The 21,179-nt window shown below is 39.8% G+C and overlaps 1 protein-coding gene and 1 non-coding gene across 4 annotated transcripts in view; both read right to left on the minus strand.

The window, feature by feature from the left end:
• The window catches only part of SLC44A1 (solute carrier family 44 member 1), a 220,135-nt gene that overhangs the window by 6,549 nt on the left and 192,407 nt on the right, over positions 1–21,179 (minus strand). The gene's annotated exons all lie outside the window — the stretch shown is intronic.
• On the minus strand, positions 3,946–4,017 carry TRNAC-ACA (transfer RNA cysteine (anticodon ACA)). Its single transcript has one exon. It is a non-coding gene; the product is annotated as a tRNA-Cys (tRNA).

Genomic DNA, 21,179 nt, shown 5'->3' on the forward strand with positions numbered 1-21,179 from the left:
ATTTAGGTTTACAAAAACGTTGCAAAGATACTACGGAGACTTTCCATATTCTTCACATCCAGCTTCCCCTATTATTAACATCTTATATCACTATGGTACCTTTATCACAATTAACAAACACACACTGGTACGTAATTATTAACTAAACTCCATACTTTATTTGTATTTCTTTAATTTCCCATAATGTCCTTTACTATTCCACGATTCCACAATAACATTGCAGTTAGCTTTCCTCCTATTTTTAAAGTTTAGAATATTATTTAAAAAGCCAAACATAAACAAAATGTATAGTCTAATTGAATAAGATCTGATATGACACTCTGATGCAATATCTTTCTTACTATTTCTGCTTTATTGACCATGCCAAAGCCTTTGACTGTGTGGATCACAATAAACTGTGGAAAATTCTGAAAGAGATGGGAATACCAGACCACCTCACCTGCCTCTTGAGAAATCTGTATGCAGGTCAGGAAGCAACAGTTAGAACTGGACATGGAACAACAGACTGGTTCCAAATAGGAAAAGGAGTATGTCAAGGCTGTATATTGTCACCCTGCTTATTTAACTTCTATGCAGAGTACATCATGAGAAACTCTGGGCTGGAATAAACACAAGCTGGAATCAAGATTGCCAGGAGAAATATCAATAACCTCAGATATGCAGATGACACCACCCTGATGGCAGAAAGTGAAGAGGAATTAAAAGCCTCTTGATGAAAGTGAAAGAGGAGAGGGAAAAAGTTGGCTTAAAGCTCCACTCAGAAAACTAAGATCATGGCATCTTGTCCCATCACTTCATGGCAAATAGATGAGGAAACAGTGGCTGACTTTATTTTTCTGGACTCCAAAATCACTGCAGATGGTGACTGCAACCATGAAATTAAAAGACGCTTACTCCTTGGGAGGAAAGTTATGACCAACCTAGACAGGATATTAAAAAGCAGAGACATTACTTTGCCGACTAAGGTCCGTCTAGTCAAGGCTATGGTTTTTCACGTGGTCATGTATGGATGTGAGAGTTCGACTCTGAAGAAAGCTGAGCACCAAAGAATTGATGCTTTTGAACTGTGGTGTTGGAGAAGACTCTTGAGAGTCCCTTGGACTGCAAGGAGATCCAACCAGCCCATTCTGAAGGAGATCAGCCCTGGGATTTCTTTGGAGGGAATGATGCTAAAGCTGAAACTCCAGTACTTTGGCCACCTCATGTGAAGAGTTGACTCATTGGAAAAGACTCTGATGCTGGGAGGGATTGGGGGCAGGAGGAGAAGGGGACAACCGAGGATGAGATGGCTGGATGGCATCACGGGAGATGGTGATGGACAGGGAGGCCTGGCGTGCTGCGATTCATGGGGTTGCAAAGAGTCGGACACGACTGAGTGACTGAACTGAACTGAACTGAACCCTTGAACATGAAAAAACTCAGAACATCTAACTTATCCCAAGGTGTGGTTAGAACATTCATTTTGAGGCTTCCTGAGTTTTCTCTTTGTGTTAAGATACCTTGGGAACCCAGAATGTTCTTCTCAGATTTAGTGTCTAACCACATCTAACCAGCTGGTCCAAAAAATCCTTGCTTCCTCTACAGTATAAAGGAATTCTTTACACAGTAACTCACATGGAGATTCCTGAAATCTCACTTGACACAAGCACGTAATGGTAAATTGAGCTTTCACTACCACCTGTGGAAAGTACTTCAGAAACATCACCACTGTGTTATTCTCTCATGGGCCAGGAACACTAGCGTCCTGTATGGAAAACTATGGTGCCAACTGTCCTTAAGCTGTGAGTGAGTTTTTTCTGGTTCAGTTAAAGGGAGTCTGCTCACTCCGCTCCTAGAGCTCATTAGCCCATGGAACTAATTAACAGGCAAGCTTTCATTGCTCTTTCGAGCCTCCCATTTGACATTGGATCTGCATTCTTTCCAACACCCTCATCTTTCTCTGCATAGCTGAAGTAGAAATAAAAAGTTTATGGTAACATCTAAGCAAGTGGCCATGTTTTTCCCATCAGGAATAGGTAATTTCCCCTCTCTTTCTTGAGGAAGAGGCATCACACAGCTTCTTGGGAGAATTTATTAGATGGCACCTGAATTTAAATACAGTATCCTTTAGCATCCTGGGTTTTGATGTTCCCCTGTCTGTTAGAAAACCCAATATAAAATTAAAGGGAATTTTGAAAAAGAAAAACATTCATAATTTTGCTATCCTACCATATCCATTTTCAGGCTTATGACTTCCCTTTTTGTCTTTGTCCACAGCTTGTGGTCTTTTCACCCTTCCTGTGATCTGGTATTCATGTATTTTTCAATGGTTGCATAACATTTCATTAATTAGATGTGTAATTATTATTTAAACATGTCCCTAAAGTGCTCTGTGAGGGCAAAGACTTCTGTTTTCTTCACCACTGTATCCTCATCATTTACAGAAATGCTGGGCTTTCCAGGTGACTCAGTGGTAAAGAATCCATCTCCCAAGCAGGAGATGCAGGTTTGATCCCTGGGTCAAGAAGATCCCCTGGAGGAGGAAACGGCATCACACAGTCCAGTATTCTTGCCAAGAAAATCCCATGACAGAGGAGCCTGGTGGGCTACGGTCCCTAGGATGGCAAAGAGTCATTCTCCACTGAGCACAGATGGACAGGCACTTTCATCATTTAAAACAATGCTGGCAAAAAGTAGTTCTCAGTACATATTTGTTGAATAAAAAGTAAATCCAAATGGTTCAAATTCTTTTCCTTATTTATTATCATGTTCAGATTTCATCATGCCTTCTTTTGATTGTTAATTTTTTCTCACTGTACATCCATGAAATAAAAATAGTTTATCATGATTATTTTGTTTTTTATGTAGAAAACATTGAGTGACCAATTTTCTTTGATGATGATTGGTATGACCGCATGTAAATCCCTTGCATATCTGAAATATCTTTCTTCTAGCCTAATATTTATTTCATAGTTTGAATAGATCATAGAGTTCTATCATCATTTTCCATCTGAATTTTGAAACTGTCTTTTCATTTTCTTTTAGCTTTCAGTGCTCTGTTGGAAAAGCCAGTGTTGTTCTGCTTCTTGATCCTTTTCCTGAGTATGACATTTCTCCCCTTCCTTTTCTTTCACTTCCTCCCCTCCTCAACCTCTGTTCTCTGACTCTTCCTCTTTTTAATATTTATTTATGTATTTCTTTACTTGACTGCACTGGGTCTCAGTTGCAGCACACAGGATCTTCAATCTTCATTGCAGCATGTGGGATCTAGTTCCCTGATCAGGAACTGAACCTGGGTCCCCTGCATTGGGAGCACAGAGCCTTAGCCACTGGGCCGCCAGGGAAGTCCCTTCCTCTCTTAACTAACACACCTTTCTGATGAAAACAATCTTCTCTATTATCTATCTGAATTTAGTAATTTTTTAAAAAGTGTTCTTACACTTTGCAGTCTGTTTCCTCCAAGTTATTTTGTTGTTGTTTTCTCTTTGTTTTGGTCTTTCATGGTAGAGTCTTGCCTTAGGAGTCTAGTAATTCTTAAGAATGGGGCACATGAGGTTCATCAGCATAGGGATATATCTGCCTTGTTCACCCCTATATTCCCAGACCTGGCCATTCCTGGTACTCATCAGGAGCTCAGTAAGAACAAATAAGAGGGATGGATGGATCATGGACAGGTGGATGGTGGCTGCCTGGATGGATGGATAGGTGGGCGGACAGTGGGTCTAAATTCCATCATGTTCCCTTGTCATTAGGAATAAAGACAACAAAACATTTAAATTCCTTTAAAAGGAATGGAGCACTCAGCATGTTCAATACCTTATGAAGTGAAGTGAAGTGAAGTGAAGTCGCTCAGTCATGTCCAACTCTTAGCGACCCCATAGACTGTAGCCTACCAGGCTCCTCTGTCCATGGGATTTTCCAGGCAATAGTACTGGAGTGGGTTGCCATTTCCTTCTCCAGGGGATCTTCCCAACCCAGGGCTCGAACCTGGGTCTCCTGCATTGTAGACAGACGCTTTACCGTCTGAGCCACCAGGGAAGTCCAAAGGACTGCCTTAAACATTTCAATACCTTATAATAACCTATAATGGAAAAGAATCTGAAAAAGAATGTATATACACACACACACACACATACTTCTGTACATGTAGTATATACGTACAACTGAATCACTTTGCTGTGCACCGGAAACACACAACATTGTAAATCAGCTATGCTGCTGCTTCTTAGTCGCCTCAGTTGTATCTGACTCTGTGGGACCCTAAGGACTGCAGCCTGCCAGGTTCCTCTGTCCATGGAATTTTCTAGGCAGGACTACTGGAGTGGGTTGCCATGCCCTCCTCCAGGGGATCTTCCCCATCCAGGGATCAAACCTGGGCCTCTTGCATTGCAGGTAGATTTTTTACTGCTGAGCCATCAGGGAAACCCATAAATCAGCTATACATCAATTAAAAAAAAAAAGAATAGGGTGCTAAAAACTAACGGAGAGCTTTTTATTTGAGGGTAGGTGTTGGTTTTGAAGAACTTCACTACAGGATGATTCGGCTGGGCCATTTTGTTGGAGAACTCCTGGTCTTAATATCTTTAGGTGTTTCCCCTTGGCCTGCTCAGATTTCCCAGAGAATAATCTTCCAGTCTCCTGCTTAGGGTCTGAAGGCATGGCTGCTAGATTTCTGGGAGCTCAGAGGGAGAAGGAGGCTTCAGATCCTCTGCTCTCAGTGTGCAGACTTCCACTTAACCTCCTGTCTTTGCTATGATCCCTCTGCACCTGATGCCCCACTGTGTCCTGTTTTACCCTCTTCAGAGACTCCCCCTTAATTGTCTGCTGGGGATGAGAAGGGACATCAGAATTCCTGACTTACCAGAATAGAGGATGGTATCTGAAAAACTCCATCTCTTTTAGTATACCTTAAAAAATGGGCTTCCCTGGTGGCTCAGAGGTTAAAGCATCTGCCCGCAATGTGGGAGACCTGGGTTCGATCCCTGGATCGGGAAGACCCCCTGGAGAAGGAAATGGCAACCCGCTCCAGTATTCTTGCCTGGAGAATCCCATGGACGGAGAATCCCATGGACGGAGGAGCCTGGTAGGCTAGAGTCCACGGGGTCTCAAAGAGTCGGACACGACTGAGTGACTTCACTTCACTTCATACCTTAAAAAAATTAAATAACAAATACAATACAATGTATATATCTTAAGAATACCTGGCTAATGAATTTTTACAAGTGACTGACATATAAACTATTTCCAGCACCCTGGAAGGCTCCCTCTTGATCCCTCCCAGTCAAAACACTCCCTAAAGTAACCACTACTCTGCTCCCTTTCACCATAGATTAGTTTTGCCTATTTTTAATCTTGATTTAACCATTAAATTACACTGCATGTATTGTTTTGTATCTAACTTTCTGCTCAACATTGTATCTCTGAGATTTACGTGTGTTTTCTCAAGTTAGCTATCGTTCATTCATTTTGTTTCTGCATGGTTTGCCACTGAGTGAATATACCACAGTGTATTTAACCATTCAACTGCTGTGGACAGTTGAGGTGTTTCCAATTTGAGGCCCTTACAAATAATCCTTCCATGAACATTATTGAACTTCTCTTTTAATACATATGTGCATGCATTTTTGTTGGGTACTTAACCAGGAATGGGCTTGCTGGATCTTAGGACATTTATTTATTTTTAACTTTAATAATACAGCCAAAGTTTCCAGTGTGCTTATTTTATTTCATTTCCTACAAGCAGTGTATGAGAGTTCAGTTGCTCCACAACCTAGTCAACATCTTAAATTGTAGCCATTCGGGTGGGTGGGTAGTATTGTCTCATTGTGGTTTTAATTTGCATGCAAATTAATGCCAAGTATCATTTTATATGCTCATTGGGCATTTGACTATCCTCTTTTGTGACAGGTCTACCCATGTCTTTTACCCGTTTGGCTTATCTTTCTTTATCTCATTGATATGCAGAAGCTCTTTATACATTTTAGGTGAGTCCTTTTTCAAATGTATTTTGCAAATACCATTTTTCCAGTCTGTGGTTTACCTTTCCTTTCTTTAAATGCTGTCTTTTGACAAACAGAATTTTTTTATTTTTATAATGTCCAATGGAAGGCTCAATTTTAAACAACTTAAAAAGGAATTATTTCATTTAAAAGTCTGGTCCATCTTTGTGAGTTCGCTTTAATGCACTGTAACAGAACTTATGCTGAGCAGAAAACCGTCTTTGTTCCAGGGTTCAGAGTGATGATTCTTGTTCTGGCTGTCATCAGGATTATACATTACCAGACACAAACTGGACTATGCTACTATAGGATCTCTGGCATCAGTAAAGAGGGTGTGAGGGCTCAGTCTTTGGTTGTTCTAGCAGACCGTAGTGCAACAGAGCTTTTATCTAAAGACAGACGAAGTTTCCAGGCCCAGGGAATCATTGTCGTTGCCCCTTTCTTTCTACATCACTTGTTAATAATGTGATATAAGTTTTATGCAATCCTGCAGATCCTGCTCCCCACCCCCAATCTTCAACAGAATGGAACAGAAGGACAAGCATTTTATTATATACAAATGATAAGATTTTATTACCTTTAACAAGGATTGGCCTAAACAGATACTGTAATTGGCCTCCTAGATAATTATTGACAAAGAAAAGAGCTATAATCAGCTGTTCATGAACTAGAGCTACCATTTAGTGATTTTTGACCAAAAAAAGATAATTTCCTATAGTTAACTTTCTGTTTTTGGTAACTTTGCAAATAGTTTATATTGGAGAAATTAAAGTCCTCATATTAAAAGCTGCTTTATTGTGCATGGTACAGAGGAGGGTCTCAACAGATACTTACCAGATGCTGGGATGAGTGTATGGAGTCATATTTGTCTAAAATTGGCAAGGCTTCAAATTCTCTTAACCACACTATAACGGATAGAATTTGGACCTAATTTGTCAATTTGCCTCTAAGTAGACTCGTGGAATTAGAGTTCTACACCTTCTTGCCAGGTATGTGTTCCTTTTAAGATCCTCATGTCTCAGAGGAGATTCAGTCTCTTACCCAAGCCAGGTGACAGGTAAGAAGCCTGGGCCAGTTCAACTACACTCCAGGTACTTGTTAGAGACCAAAATGTACATAGTTCACACAAGTATTTATCAAAATGTATGTCTGCCAAGACATAAACACCAGTGGAATAGAACTATGAGTCCAGCAGTAAATCCACGCATCCATAGTCAACTGATTTTGACCTTGACAAGAGTGCCAAGACCATTTCATAGAGACAGAATCATTTTTCAACAAAAGGTGACTGGACAACCAGACATCCACATGCAAAAGAAGAAAGTTGAACATATACTCTACACCATGTACAAAATTAACTAAAAATAGCTGAAAGATTTAAATAGCTAAAATTATGAACTTCTCAGACGAAAATGAAAGACTAAATCTTTACAACCTAGGAGAAGGCAATGGCAACCCACTCCAGTACTCTTGCCTTGGAAATCCCATGGACAGAGAAGCCCGATAGGCTGCAATCCATGGGGTCACGAAGAGTCGGAAACGACTGAGCGACTTCACTTTCACTTTTCACTTTCATGCATTGGAGAAGGAAGTGGCAACCCACTCCAGTATTCTTGCCTGGAGAATCCCAGGGATGGGGGAGCCTGGTGGGCTGCCATCTATGGGGTTGCATGGAGTTGGACATGACTGAAGTGACTTAGCAGCAGCAGCAATGGTTTCTTATATATGGCAAGAAAAAAACAAGCTACCAAAGAAAAAACCAGATAATTGGACTTCATCAAAATTAAAAACTTTTATGCTTTCAAGGAGACTATATGAAAGAGAAAAAAACCCACAGAGAGGGAGAAAATATTTACAAATCAGATATCTGTTAAGGATCTGATATCCATACTATGTAAAGAACTCTTACGCTCAACAACAAAAAGACAAATTACCCAATTAAAAGATGGGCAAATGACCTGAATAAACATTCATCTTAAGAAGATGTACAAATGGCTAAAAAAACATATGGAAAGGTGCTTAAAATCATTAGCTATTAGGAAAATGCAAAACAAAACTAAAATGAGATAACACTTCACACCCATGAAAATGTCTACAATAAAAAATATGGAAAGTAGCACATACTGTCAAAGATATGGAAAAACTGGAACCTTCATACATAAATGGAAATGTAAAATGGTACAGCTGCTGTGTAACATGGTTTGGCAGTTCATCCAAAAGTTAAACACAGTTAAACCACATGACCTCACAATTCCATTCCTAGGTATATACCTAAGATAAATGAAAACATATTTCCACACAAAAACTCGTACACAAATGTTCATAGTAGTATTATTCATAATAGTTAAAAAGTGAGAACAACCTAAATACTCATCAGCTTACAATGGATAAACAAGATGTAGCATCTCACACAAATGAATGTTATTCAGTCGTAAAAAGGACTGAAGCACTGGTACACACTACAACTTGGTTAAACCTTGAAAATATTATGCTAAACTGAAAAAAGCCAGACAAAAGAGTCTACCTATTGTGTGATTCCATTTACATGAAATACCAAGAATAGGCAAATCCATAGAGAAAAAAAGGAGATTGGTGACTGTCAGGTGCTGAGTGAGGGGAAGAGGCACAGACTGCTGAAAGCTAGGGGGTTTCTTTTGGGGAAGATTAAAGAGTTTTGGAGTTAGACCACAGTCATGGTTGCACAGTTTTGTGACAATGCTCAAAACAGTGAATCATACACTGAAATGGTAAACTTTATGATATGTAAATTATATCTCATGAAAATAAAGAAAACTATCAAAAACTTTGTTAAGGAATTTAGCCCCACACTATAAGAACCGTAATTAAGGCATACACACACTAAGAGACACAAAAGAAGATTCAAACAAAATTGAGATAATATCAAAGTTCTGCATGGAAATAATTATTTTTTCCAAATTAATTTAAATACATAATAGTCTTATAATTAAAACTGCAGAGACCTTTTTGACAGATGGCAAAGAAATAATTTTATGTCAAAGGATAATAAGTGCTATACAGAAAAATAAGGGATATTAACTGAGACAGGGAATATGGTGGTAGAGTTAGTTTGCCTGTTTCCGTAAGTGGTTCAAGGAAGGCTTCACAGATAGGGTAACTTCTGTAGTGAGACCTGGCACTACATGAAGCACATGAGCGCAGGAGGCCTGGCGGCCCAGTGCAAAGGCCCTGAGGTCCCCCTGCTCATACAAAGGACAGCAGGGGCCCAGGGGTCTGCTGACCGGAGCAGAGAGAATGCGGGGAGGGCAGCCAGAAGTGACTCGAGAGCAATGATAGGTGAGAGTGTGGGTGTGAATCCTCTAATTTTGAGAGGCAATAGCTAAACTCAATTACAGAAGAAAGACTGAATAATATATAATATTTAGATTCAAGTGGAAGAGTATTGTTAATCTATTAGTACAGCTTTCAAATAATTTTAATACCATAGGGAAAAGTCTCAAATATCACAGTAAGCAGAAGTATTTTTCATGTTAAACATATATCATATTATAGAGAAATTATTTAATGTGTATTTTACTTACTGTAACATTTTATTTATTTATTATATTTTTATTGAACTACAGTTGATTTACAATGTTATATTAGATTCATATTGGAGAAGGAAATGGCAACCCATTCCAGTATTTCTGCTTGGGAGAGCTCATGGACAGAGCAGCCTGGCGGGCTACAGTCCATGGGGTTAAATGGACTATAAATCACAATCATTGCTGTTAGTTTCATATAACCTTTTTCTTTCTTTTATTTTTCTTTTTGCCACACCACACGGTGTGTGGGATCTCAATTCCCTGAGCAGGGAGTGAACTTGGGCCATGGCAGTGAAAGTCTGAAATCCTAATTACTATACCACCAGGGAACTCCCCATATAACTTTTTTTTTTATATGAGTTGAATTGGATAGATAGTAGACAGATAGGCAGACAGATATACAAACATACTAACTCATTTATTTCCTTATTTTTCAATTTACTTATTTAACAAATTCTTTCTAGAGATTGGGCTTGAATTCTGACTCTGGTAAAATACAGAATTAAAAATAATTGTGTGACTTTGGGCAAATTACCAATCTTCCTTTAGCTTCTATTTTCTCATCTGTGAAATGGGAAGAACATCTACTCTGCAAGAGTAAATGAGGACTCATTCATAAAAGGCTTTTAGGAAATAGCAGCTGATATTCTTTGATCATTAATTTTAAAAATGGAAAAAGATTTATGAGCAAAGTAGCAGTGAAGGGAGAGGAATTATTTTACCAACCAGGGGAATTATTTAACTTATAATTTAAAAATAAAAACCATAAAAGGTATTACAATCCTGGGACTTAAAAGGAATGTAAATGTCACTGTAAATCAAATATCAGGAAAAATAATGTTAGGAATAATGCAATGCACTAGGTGATCCCCATGAACCCCATGCACAGTATGAAAGGCAAAAAGATAAGACACTGAAAGATGAACTCTCCAGGTTGGTAGGTGCCCAATACACTACTGGAGAAGAGTGGAGAATTAACACCAGAAAGAATGAAGAGACGGAGCCAAAGCAAAAACAATGCCCAGTTGTGGATGTGACTGGTGATGGAAGTAAAGTCCGATGCTGTAAAGAACAATATTGCATAGGAACCTGGAATGTTAGGTCCATGAATCAAGGTAAATTAGCAGTGATCAAACAGGAGATGGCAAGAGCGAACATTAACATTTTAGGAATCAGTGAACTAAAATGGACTGGAATGGGTGAATTTAACTCAGATGACCATTATATCTACTAGTGTGGGCAAGAATCCCTTAGAAGAAATGGAGTAGCCATCATAGTCAACAAAAGAGTCCAAAATGCAGTACTTGTGTACAGTCTCAAAAATGTCAGAATGATCTCTGTTCATTTCCAAGGCAAACCATTCAATATCACAGTAATCCAAGTTTATGCCCCGACCAGTAATGCTGAAGAAGCTGAAGTTAAATAGTTCTATGAAGATCTACAAGACCTTCTAGAACTAACACCAAAAAAAGATGTTCTTTTCATTATAGGGGACTGGAATGCAAAGTAGGAAATCAAGAGATACTTGGAATAACAGACAAATTTGGCCTTGGAGTACAGAATGAAGCAGGGCAAAGGCTAACAGAGTTTTTCCAAGATAACGCACTGGTCATAGCAAACACCCTCTTCCAACAACACAAGAGAAGACTCTACACATGGGCATCACCAGATGGTCAACACAAAAATCAGAATGATTATATTCTTTGCAGTTGAAGATGGAGAAGCTCTATATAGTCAGCAAAAACAAGACCAGGAGCTGACTGTGGCTCAGATCATGAACTCCTTATTGCCAAATTCTGACTTAGAAGAAAGTAGGGAAAACCACTAGACCATTCAGGTATGACCTAAATCAAATCTCTTATGATTATACAGTGAAAGTGACAAATAGATTCAAAGGATTAGATCTCATAGACAGAATGCCTGAAGAACTATGGATGGAGGTTTGTGACATTTTACAGGAGACAGTGATCAAAACCATCCCCAAGAAAAAGATATGCAACAAGGCAAAATGATTGTCTGAGGAGGCCTTACAGATAGCTGAGAAAAGAAGAGAAACTAAAGGCAAAGGAGAAAAGGAAAGATATAAGCATCTGAATGCAAAGTTCCAAAGAATAGCAAGAAGAGATAAGAAAACCTTCCTCAGTGATCAATGCAAAGGAATAGAGGAAAACAATAGGATGGGAAAGACTAGAGATCTCTTCAAGAAAATTAGAGATATCCAGGGAACATTTCATGCAGAGATGGGCTCAATAAAGGACAGAAGTGGTATGGACCTAAGAGAAGCAGAAGATATTAAAAAGAGGTGGCAAGAATACACAGAAGAACAGTACAAAAAAGATCTTGATGACCTAGATAACCACAATGGTGTGATCACTCATCTAGAGCCAGACATCCGGGAGTACGAAGTCAAGTGGGCTTTAGGAAGCATCACTACGAACAAAGCTAGTAGAGGTGATGAAATTCCAGTTGAGCTATTTCAAACCCTAAAAGATGATGCTGTTAAAGGGTTGCACTCAATATGCTAGCAAATTTGGAAAACTCAGCAATGGCCACAGGACTGGAAACGGTCAGTTTTCATTCCAATCACAAAGAAAGGCAATGCCAAAGAACGTTCAAAGTACCACACAAATGTACTCACTCACACGCTAGCAAGGTAATGCTGAAAATTCTCCAGGCCAGACTTCAACAGTATATGAACTGAGCACTTCCAGATGTTCAAGCTGGATTTAGAAAAGGCAGAGGAACCAGAGATCAAATTGCCAACATCCACTGGATCATCAAAAAAGCAAAAGAGTTCCAGAAAATCATTTGCTTTATTGACTATGCCAAAGCCTTTGACTGTGTGGATCACAACAAACTGGAAAATTCTTAAAGAGATGGGAATACCAGACCACTTTACCTGCCTCCTGAAATCTGTATGCAGGTCAAGAAGCAACATTTATAACTGGACATGGAACAACAGACTGGTTCCAAATCGGGAAAGGAGTATGTCAAGACTGTATACTGTCACCATGCTTATTTAACTTATATGCAGAGTATATCATGTGAAATGCTTGGCTGGATGAAGCACAAGCTGGAAATCAAGATTGATGGGACAAGCAACAATAATCTCAGATATACAGATGACACTACTCTTATGGCAGAAAGCAAAAAAGTAAAGATCCTCTTGATGAAAGTGAAAGGATAGAGTGAAAAAGTTGGCTTGAAACTCACCGTTCAGAAAACCAAGATCATGGCATCTGGTCCCATCACTTCCTGGCAAATAGATGGGGAAACAGTAAAAACAGTGACAGACTTTATTTTTCGGGGCTCTAAAATCACTGCAGATGGTGACTGCAGCCATGAAATTAAAAGATGCTTGCTCCTTAGAAGAAAAGCTATGACCAACCTAGACAGCATATCAAAAAGCAGAGCCATTACTTTGCCGACAAAGGTCTGTCTAGTCAAGGATATGGTTTTTCCAGTAGTCCTGTATGGATGTCAGAGTTGGACTCTAAAGAAAGCTGAACTCCAAAGAATTGATGGTTTTGAACTGTGGTGTTTGGAGAAGACTCTTGAGAGTCCCTTGGTCTACAGGGAGATCCAACCAGTCCATCCTAAAGGAAATCAGTCCTGAATATTCCTTGGAAGGACTGATGCTGAAGCTGAAACTCCATTACTTTGGCTACCTGATGCGAAGAACTGACTCAGTGGAAAAGACCCTGATGATGGGAAAGATTGAAAGCGGGAGACGGGGATGACAGAGGACAAGACAGTTGGATGGTATCACCGACTCGATGGACATGAGTTTGAGCAAGCTTTGGGAATTGGTGATGGACAGGGAAGCCTGGCTTGCTGCAGTCTATGGGGTCTCAAAAGTCAGATACCACAGAGCCACTGAACTCAACTAGGTAATCCTAGCAAGTTCTCCACAGCTGCTTAATACAATGACACTGCCACCTTGTGGCATGCGTGATGCATTACATATCCCAGGATATTTGAGATTTTCTTTTTCTTGATGTAGCCTATATAGAAAGACTACATAACACAAATATTCTTACTGAAGAAAAATAACATGTAACAAGGTGAGATCATACATAAGTTGTTAAAACACATACTTCCTTTAAAAATAAAAAAGTTAATTGTAAAAAATGTTATTACAGGACGTTTGGGGAGCAAACAAAAAATCTATCACTCCAAAGCAATGACATCATTTAAAAATTATTTCTATTATTTCATCCTATTTTCTATTCATCTCTGAGTTAATGTTATATGATTAGGATTTACCATGCTGTGACATTGGTCACAATGATTTTTAATGGCCGCCTACCATTTTGTTGAATGGATGTTCCATCTTCTGGCTCAACATTCCCTTAATGCTGGACATCTAGACTGCTTCCAGGTAAAATGTCAGGTTACTGTAATAGTTTCTGTATAGGTAGTATGAGGTATATTTATTTAGTTAAAAAATTAAAATATGTTAAGAAGATAATACACAATCAGTTTTTTAAAAAATAAGCAAAATTAAGAAAATAAACTGCACTCACAATTTTCCAACCCAGATAACCACTGTTACACCTTGCAGAATTTTTAAACACACACACATACACAAAGTTGTAAACATATGTAGCATACATTCACTTATAAAAGACAAATGAGATTATATATTACTATATGACTATGTTTTCATTTAAAATTATATCATGTCCACATTTCTATACCAGTAATATCCATAGAAAACATTATTTTTATTGACTAAATAATATTCAATTATGTAGATTACTTAATTGCATAGATGTACTATGCTGTGTTAAATTCTGATATATACATTATGATCATGATGCTTACAATTTGATGAGGGGGGAAGCAGGCATTAAACAAATAAACAAGAAAAAGGAATACTGAAGCCTATTTTGTGATAAAATGCCCCAAAGGAAAAAAAAAAAAAAGGCTACTAGGAGGAAAAAAAATAGGCGTACACAGTTGAGTGCAGAAGGTCTGCCTGGGGGGAAAATTTTGGACTTGAAGGATGAGGAACCTGTCATGTGAAAACTGAGAAGGTTCTAAGCAGAGAGAGCCCTGCACAAGAAGGCCCTGAGGCGGAGAAATTCATAGGAAGTACTGGAAACTGAAAGGGGTTCGTCACTGTGGCTCATACCTAATGAGGCTGGGACAGACGAGCCAGAGGGCTTCTCTGCTGCTGCAGGGAGTGGGTGCTGTAGTTTCTGTCCGTGGCAGTAACGTGGTCTGATTTCTATTTTAGAAAAGCCCACTCTGCTTGTAATGTGTCGAAGAATGGACTGGGGAGGAAAAGTGTGAGAATAGTTAGGCAAGTACAGCAAAAACCCGAACAAGAGATCCTGGGGGACTTGGAGTAGTGCTGAGGTAATAGCGGGACAGGAGATACAATGGTGTGTGTGTGTGTGTGTGTGTGTGTGTGTGTGTGTGTGTGTTTAGTTGTTCAGTCACATCTGACTCTCTGTGGTTCCATGGACTGTAGCCCACCAGGGTCCTCTGTCCATGGCATTTTTCAGGCAAGCATGCTGGAGCAGGTTGCCATTTCCCACTCCAGGGGATTTTCCTGACCCAGGGATTGAACCCGAGTCTTTTGTGTCTTCTGCATATTCTTTACCATTAGCACCAACTGGGAAGCCCCATAATGGCATGGGGAGTTGGTTAGTCCCAACAGTCAGTAGTAAGCATTTCATCCAACATGAAGTGAAAGTCACTCAGTTGTGTCTGACTCTTTGTGACCCCATGGACTATATTGTCCATGGAATTCTCAAGGTCAGAATACTGGAGTGAGTAGCCATTCCCTTATCCAGGGGATCTTCCCAACCCAGGGATCGAACCCAGGTCTCCTGCATTGCAGGTGGATTCTTTACCAGCTGAGCCACCAGGGAAGCCCTCATCCAAGGTGGCTGCTAACATTTTCAGGGCTTAGGCAAGAGGACAAAGATCCTGCTCCTGAACCCACTAAACCAAGCTCCATCCACACCATCTACCACAGACATGATCTACCCTTAGGAGGAAGTACCTGGAGAAGAGAGCCATGCAGACCTTGTTTGAAGTGGGAGTTCTGGGGTCCTATGTGGTCTCAGGGGGAAGAAGTGGGCTTCGAGTGGACTCCTTGTGCCGTGGAAGGAGTTCAGAGGGAAGAGGGCATGGGTGAGGACCCTGAGGCTCAATATCATAAGGTGATATTGATCCCATCGAGTCAAAATTAACTTCAAAAAATAGTGTAAATTATCAATATAGTACTGTATGTATGATTCACATGTATCAAAACAATCCTGGATCAGTGTTTCCTAATTCATCCTTGTCCATGGTTCTCAGATGAATTTCATCTTCCATGATATTTGTGGAGTCATCCACACCCAATTAGCTGGCTTCTTAAACAATGCCTTCTAGGGAATTCCCTGGTGGTCCAGTGGTTAAGAATTCACCTTGCCAAATAAATAAATAAATAAATAAATAAATAAATAATCCACCTTGCAATGGAGGGGAAGTGGATTCAATCCCTGGTCCGGGAAGACTCCACATAGCAGAGAGCAACTAAGCCCATGTATTGCAACTACTGAGCCCGAGCACCACAGCTAGAGAGTCTGTGCACAGCAGTGAAAGATCCCACAGGATGCAGTGACGTGTGCCACAACTAAGACCCAACGCAGCCCAAATAGACATTTCAAAAACAGACGCCTTACTTTTCTCTTTATTTTCCCTAGTCACTGCCCAGGAGTCCTGGGGGCGCCTCCAGTGTCTGAGCACCCTCACTACTTGGGAAGAAACAGCAGCAGCTCCAGCTGACTGGCCCCCGAGGCTGTTGGAACTGTCCTGAAGCTAGGACTGGCTGCTATCCTTCAAGAAAATAGAAAAACTCTGCTTGCCTACATCCAGAATTCATCTGTGAAGCCATCTGCTCCTGGACTTATTCCAACGAGTATTCCCAAGAACTACCAATGCCAGTGTCCTTGTCCCTGCAATGAGCTACAGCCGCCCCCTGCTTCCACAGGAGACCCTCTGATATGAGCAGACAGAAGAGACAAAAACAAGGGCCAAATACTAGTCCCTTATGGATCTCTTTAAAAGATAATTTTAAAAAAAGGCCACACTGTGAGGAAGCTCCATAATAAAGAGAACTCCACAAATTACCAGAATATAAAAAGGCCACCCCAAACGCAGCAATATAACCAAGATGAAGAGACAGAGGAATACTCAGCAGGTAAAGGAACAGGAGAGTTGCCCACCAAACCAAACAAAAGAGGAAGAAGTAGGGAATCTACCTGAGAAGGAATTCCGATATTGATAGTGAAAATGATCCAAAATCTTGAAATCAAAATGGAATCACAGATAAATAGCCTAGAGACAAGGATTGAGAAGATGCAAGAAAGGTTTAACAAGGACCTAGAAGAAATAAAAAAGAGTCAAAATATAATGAATAACGCAGTAAATGAGATCAGAAACACTCTGGAGGCAACAAATAGTAGAATAATGGAGGCAGAAGATAGGATTAGTGAAATAGAAGATAGAATGGTAGAAATAAATGAATCAGAGAGGAAATAAGAAAAACGAATTAAAAGAAATGAGGACAATCTCAGAGACCTCCAGGACAATAGGAAACGCTCCAACATTCGAATTATAGGAGTCCCAGAAGAAGAAGACAGAAAGAAAGATCATGAGAAAATCCTTGAGGAGATAATAGTTGAAAACTTCCCTAAAATGGGGAAGGAAATAATCACCCAAGTCCAAGAAACACAGAGAGTTCCAAATAGGATAATCCAAAGGCGAAACACCCCAAGACACATATTAATCAAATTAACAAAGATCAAACACAAAGAACAAATATTAAAAGCAGCAAGGGAAAAACAACAAATAACACACAAGGGGATTTCCATAAGGATAACAGCTGATCTTTCTTTCTTTTTTTTTTTAGTTTTTTATTTTTTAAATTTTAAAATCTTTAATTCTTACATGCATTCCCAAACATGAACCCCCCTCCCACCTCCCTCCCCATAACATCTTTCTGGGTCATCCCCATGCACCAGCCCCAAGCATGCTGCATCCTGCGTCAGACATAGACTGGCGATTCAATTCACATGATAGTATACATGTTAGAATGTCATTCTCCCAAATCATCCCACCCTCTCCCTCTCCCTCTGAGTCCAAAAGTCCGTTATACACATCTGTGTCTCTTTCCCTGTCTTGCATACAAGGTATGCATAAATTCCATATATATGTGTTAGTATACTGTATTGGTGTTTTTCTTTCTGGCTTACTTCACTCTGTATAATCGGCTCCAGTTTCATCCATCTCATCAGAACTGATTCAAATGAATTCTTTTTAACGGCTGAGTAATACTCCATTGTGTATATGTACCACAGCTTTCTTATCCATTCATCTGCTGATGGACATCTAGGTTGTTTCCATGTCCTGGCTATTATAAACAGTGCTGCGATGAACATTGGGGTACATGTGTCTCTTTCAATTCTGGTTTCCTCGGTGTGTATGCCCAGAAGTGGGATTGCTGGGTCATAAGGTATGATCTTTCAATAGAAACTCTTCAGGCCAGGAGGGAATGGCAAGACATACTTAAAGTGATGAAAGACAATAACCTACAGCCCAGATTACTGTACCCAGCAAGGATCTCATTCAAATACGAAGAAGAAATCAAAAGCTTTACAGACAAGCAAAAGCTGAGAGAATTCAGCACCACCAAACCAGCTCGCCAACAAATTCTAAAGGATATTCTCTAGACAGGAAACACGAAAGGGTGTATAAACCCGAACCCAACACAATAAAGTAAATGGTAACGGGATCATACTTATCAATAATTACCTTAAACGTAAATGGGTTGAACGCCCCAACCAAAAGACAAAGACTGGCTGAATGGATACAAAAACAAGACCCCTCTATATGCTGCTTACAAGAGACCCACCTCAAAACAAGGGATACATACAGACTGAAAGTGAAGGGCTGGAAAAGATATACCACGCAAATAGAGACCAAAAGAAAGCAGGAGTGGCAATACTCATATCCGATAAAATAGACTTTAAAACAAAGGCTGTGAAAAGAGACAAAGAAGGCCACTACATAATGATCAAAGGATCAATCCAAGAAGAAGATATAACAATTATAAATATATATGCACCCAGTATAGGAGCACCGCAATATGTAAGACAAATGCTAACAAGTATGAAAGGGGAAATCAACAATAACACAATAATAGTGGGAGACTTTAATACCCCACTCACACCTATGGACAGATCAACTAAACAGAAAATTAACAAAGAAATGCAAACTTTAAATGATACATTAGATCAGTTAGACCTAATTGATATCTATAGGACATTTCACCCCAAAACAATGAATTTCACCTTTTTTTCAAGTGCTCATGGTACCTTCTCCAGGATAGATCACATCCTGGGCCATAAACCTAGTCACTACCCAGGAATGAGCAGAGGATATATCTTCCTCTATCGGTGGTGAGTAAACACTTGAAAGCATTCAATTTTCCTTATTAGCTTTTAGGCTTGATGGCGTCTGTTACCTGCTTAAGTTAATACATCTACAAGATGACACCCTGTGTATTTTGGAAAATGATAAGACTTGGAATGAAAAGTAGAAAGAGTAGGAGGAAATTTTTAAATGATTCTAGGTTTCTGGCTTGAGCAACTGGTTTAATGATGGTTCCATTTATTGAGAGAGGAGGGACCAGGGAAAAACTGCTGCAGATGTAATTTGCTTACCTCATTCTCCATGTTGGATATTTAGGTTGGTTGTCATATTTTATGATTATGAACAAAACTCTGGTTCACAACAAAATATTCTCACGCATCTTTAATTTCTAAATACACAATTGCTGGGTTAAAGAATGTGCACAATCTTTAGATTCATAGTCAGTCAGTCAGTTCAGTGGCTCGGTCATGTCCGACTCTTTGCAACCCCATGGACTGCAGCACGCCAGGCTTCCCTGGTCCATCACCAACTCCCAAAGCTTGCTCAAACTCACGTCCATCGAGTCGGTGATGCCGTCCAACCATCTCATCCTCTGTGGTCCCCTTCTCCTCCTGCCTTCAATCTTTCCCAGCATCAGGGTCTTTTCCAATGAGTCAGTTCTTCTCATCAGATGGCCATGTATTGGAGTTTCAGCCTTAGCATCAGTCCTTCCAATGAATATTCAGAACTAATCTCCTTTAGGATGGACTGATTGGATCTTCTTGCAGGCCAAGGGACTCTCAAGAGTCTTTTCCAACACCACAGTTCAAAAGCATCAATTCTTCGCCACTCAGCTTTCTTTGTGGTCCAACTCTGACATCCATACATGACTACTGGAAAAACCATAGTTTCGACTAGATGGACCTTTGTCGGCAGACTCATGTCTCTGCTTTTTAATATGCTATCTAGGTTGGTCATAACTTTCCTCCCAATGAGTAAGCATCTTTTAATTTCATGGCTGCAATCACCATCTGCAGTGATTTTGGAGCCCAAATAATATAAAGTCTGACACTGTTTCCACTGTTTCCCCATCTATTTCCCATGAAGTGATGGGACCAGATGCCATGATCTTCGTTTTCTGAATGTTGAGCTTAAAGACAACTTTTTCACTCTCCTCTTTTACTTTCATCAAGAGGCTTTTTAGTTCCTTTTCACTTTCTGCCATCACAGAGGAATGGACAAAAAAATATATGGTGTATATATATATATACACACACACACAATGGGATACTACTCAGCCATAAGAATGAAATAATGCCATTTGCAGTAACAGACTTCCCTGGTGGCTCAGATGGTAAAGTGTCTGTCTACAATGTGGGAGACCCGGGTTTGGTCCTTGGGTCGGGAAGATCCCCTGGAGAAGGAAATGGCAATCCACTCCAGCACTATTGCCTGGAAAATCCCATGGACAGAGGAGCCTGGTAGGCTACAGTCCATGGGGTCGCAAAGAGTCGGACATGACTGAGCGACTTCACGACTTCACGACAGATCACCATAATGAAGTGAAGTAGTCAGAAAGACAAATACCATATGATAGCACCTATATGTGGAATCTAAAATAACACGAGCGAACATCCATGAAACAAATACAGACTCACAGACATAGAGCACATACTTGTGGTTGCCAGGGAGGGGAGAACGGGGGAGGAAAGGACTGGGAGTTTGGGATGAGAGGATGCAAACTATTACGTATAGGATGGATAAACAAGGTCCTAATGTATAGCACAGGGAACTATATTCAATCTCTTCTGATAAACCGTAATGGAAAAGAATATGAAAATTTATATATATACATATCTATGTATATCTGGGTCACTTTGCTGTACAGCAGAAATTAACACAACGTTGTGAGTCAACCACATCAACTTTTTCTTAAGAATCAGATTTTAAAAATCATTCAAGCAGGAATAAAGCAAGGTAATGTTTTATCATCACCATCAGCTCCCCACATCAGTCATCAGCTCTGTCTTGCAGCTACCCTTGGGCAGTCATTGGTACTAATGACACTCAAAGCACAAAAGCTGTGTGAACTATTAGCATGTTTCCCACCAAAGGTCTCTGTGTTAATATGATGGTTCTCCAACTTGTCTTTTTCTTTTGTGGCTTTTCAATCTTTTGTCATTTGGCTCTGTTTTTTAAAATCTTCTTCCTTGTGATGAGAATT

The sequence above is a fragment of the Ovis aries genome, chromosome 2, assembly GCF_016772045.2.
Source record: "Ovis aries strain OAR_USU_Benz2616 breed Rambouillet chromosome 2, ARS-UI_Ramb_v3.0, whole genome shotgun sequence".
NCBI lineage: Eukaryota > Metazoa > Chordata > Mammalia > Artiodactyla > Bovidae > Ovis > Ovis aries.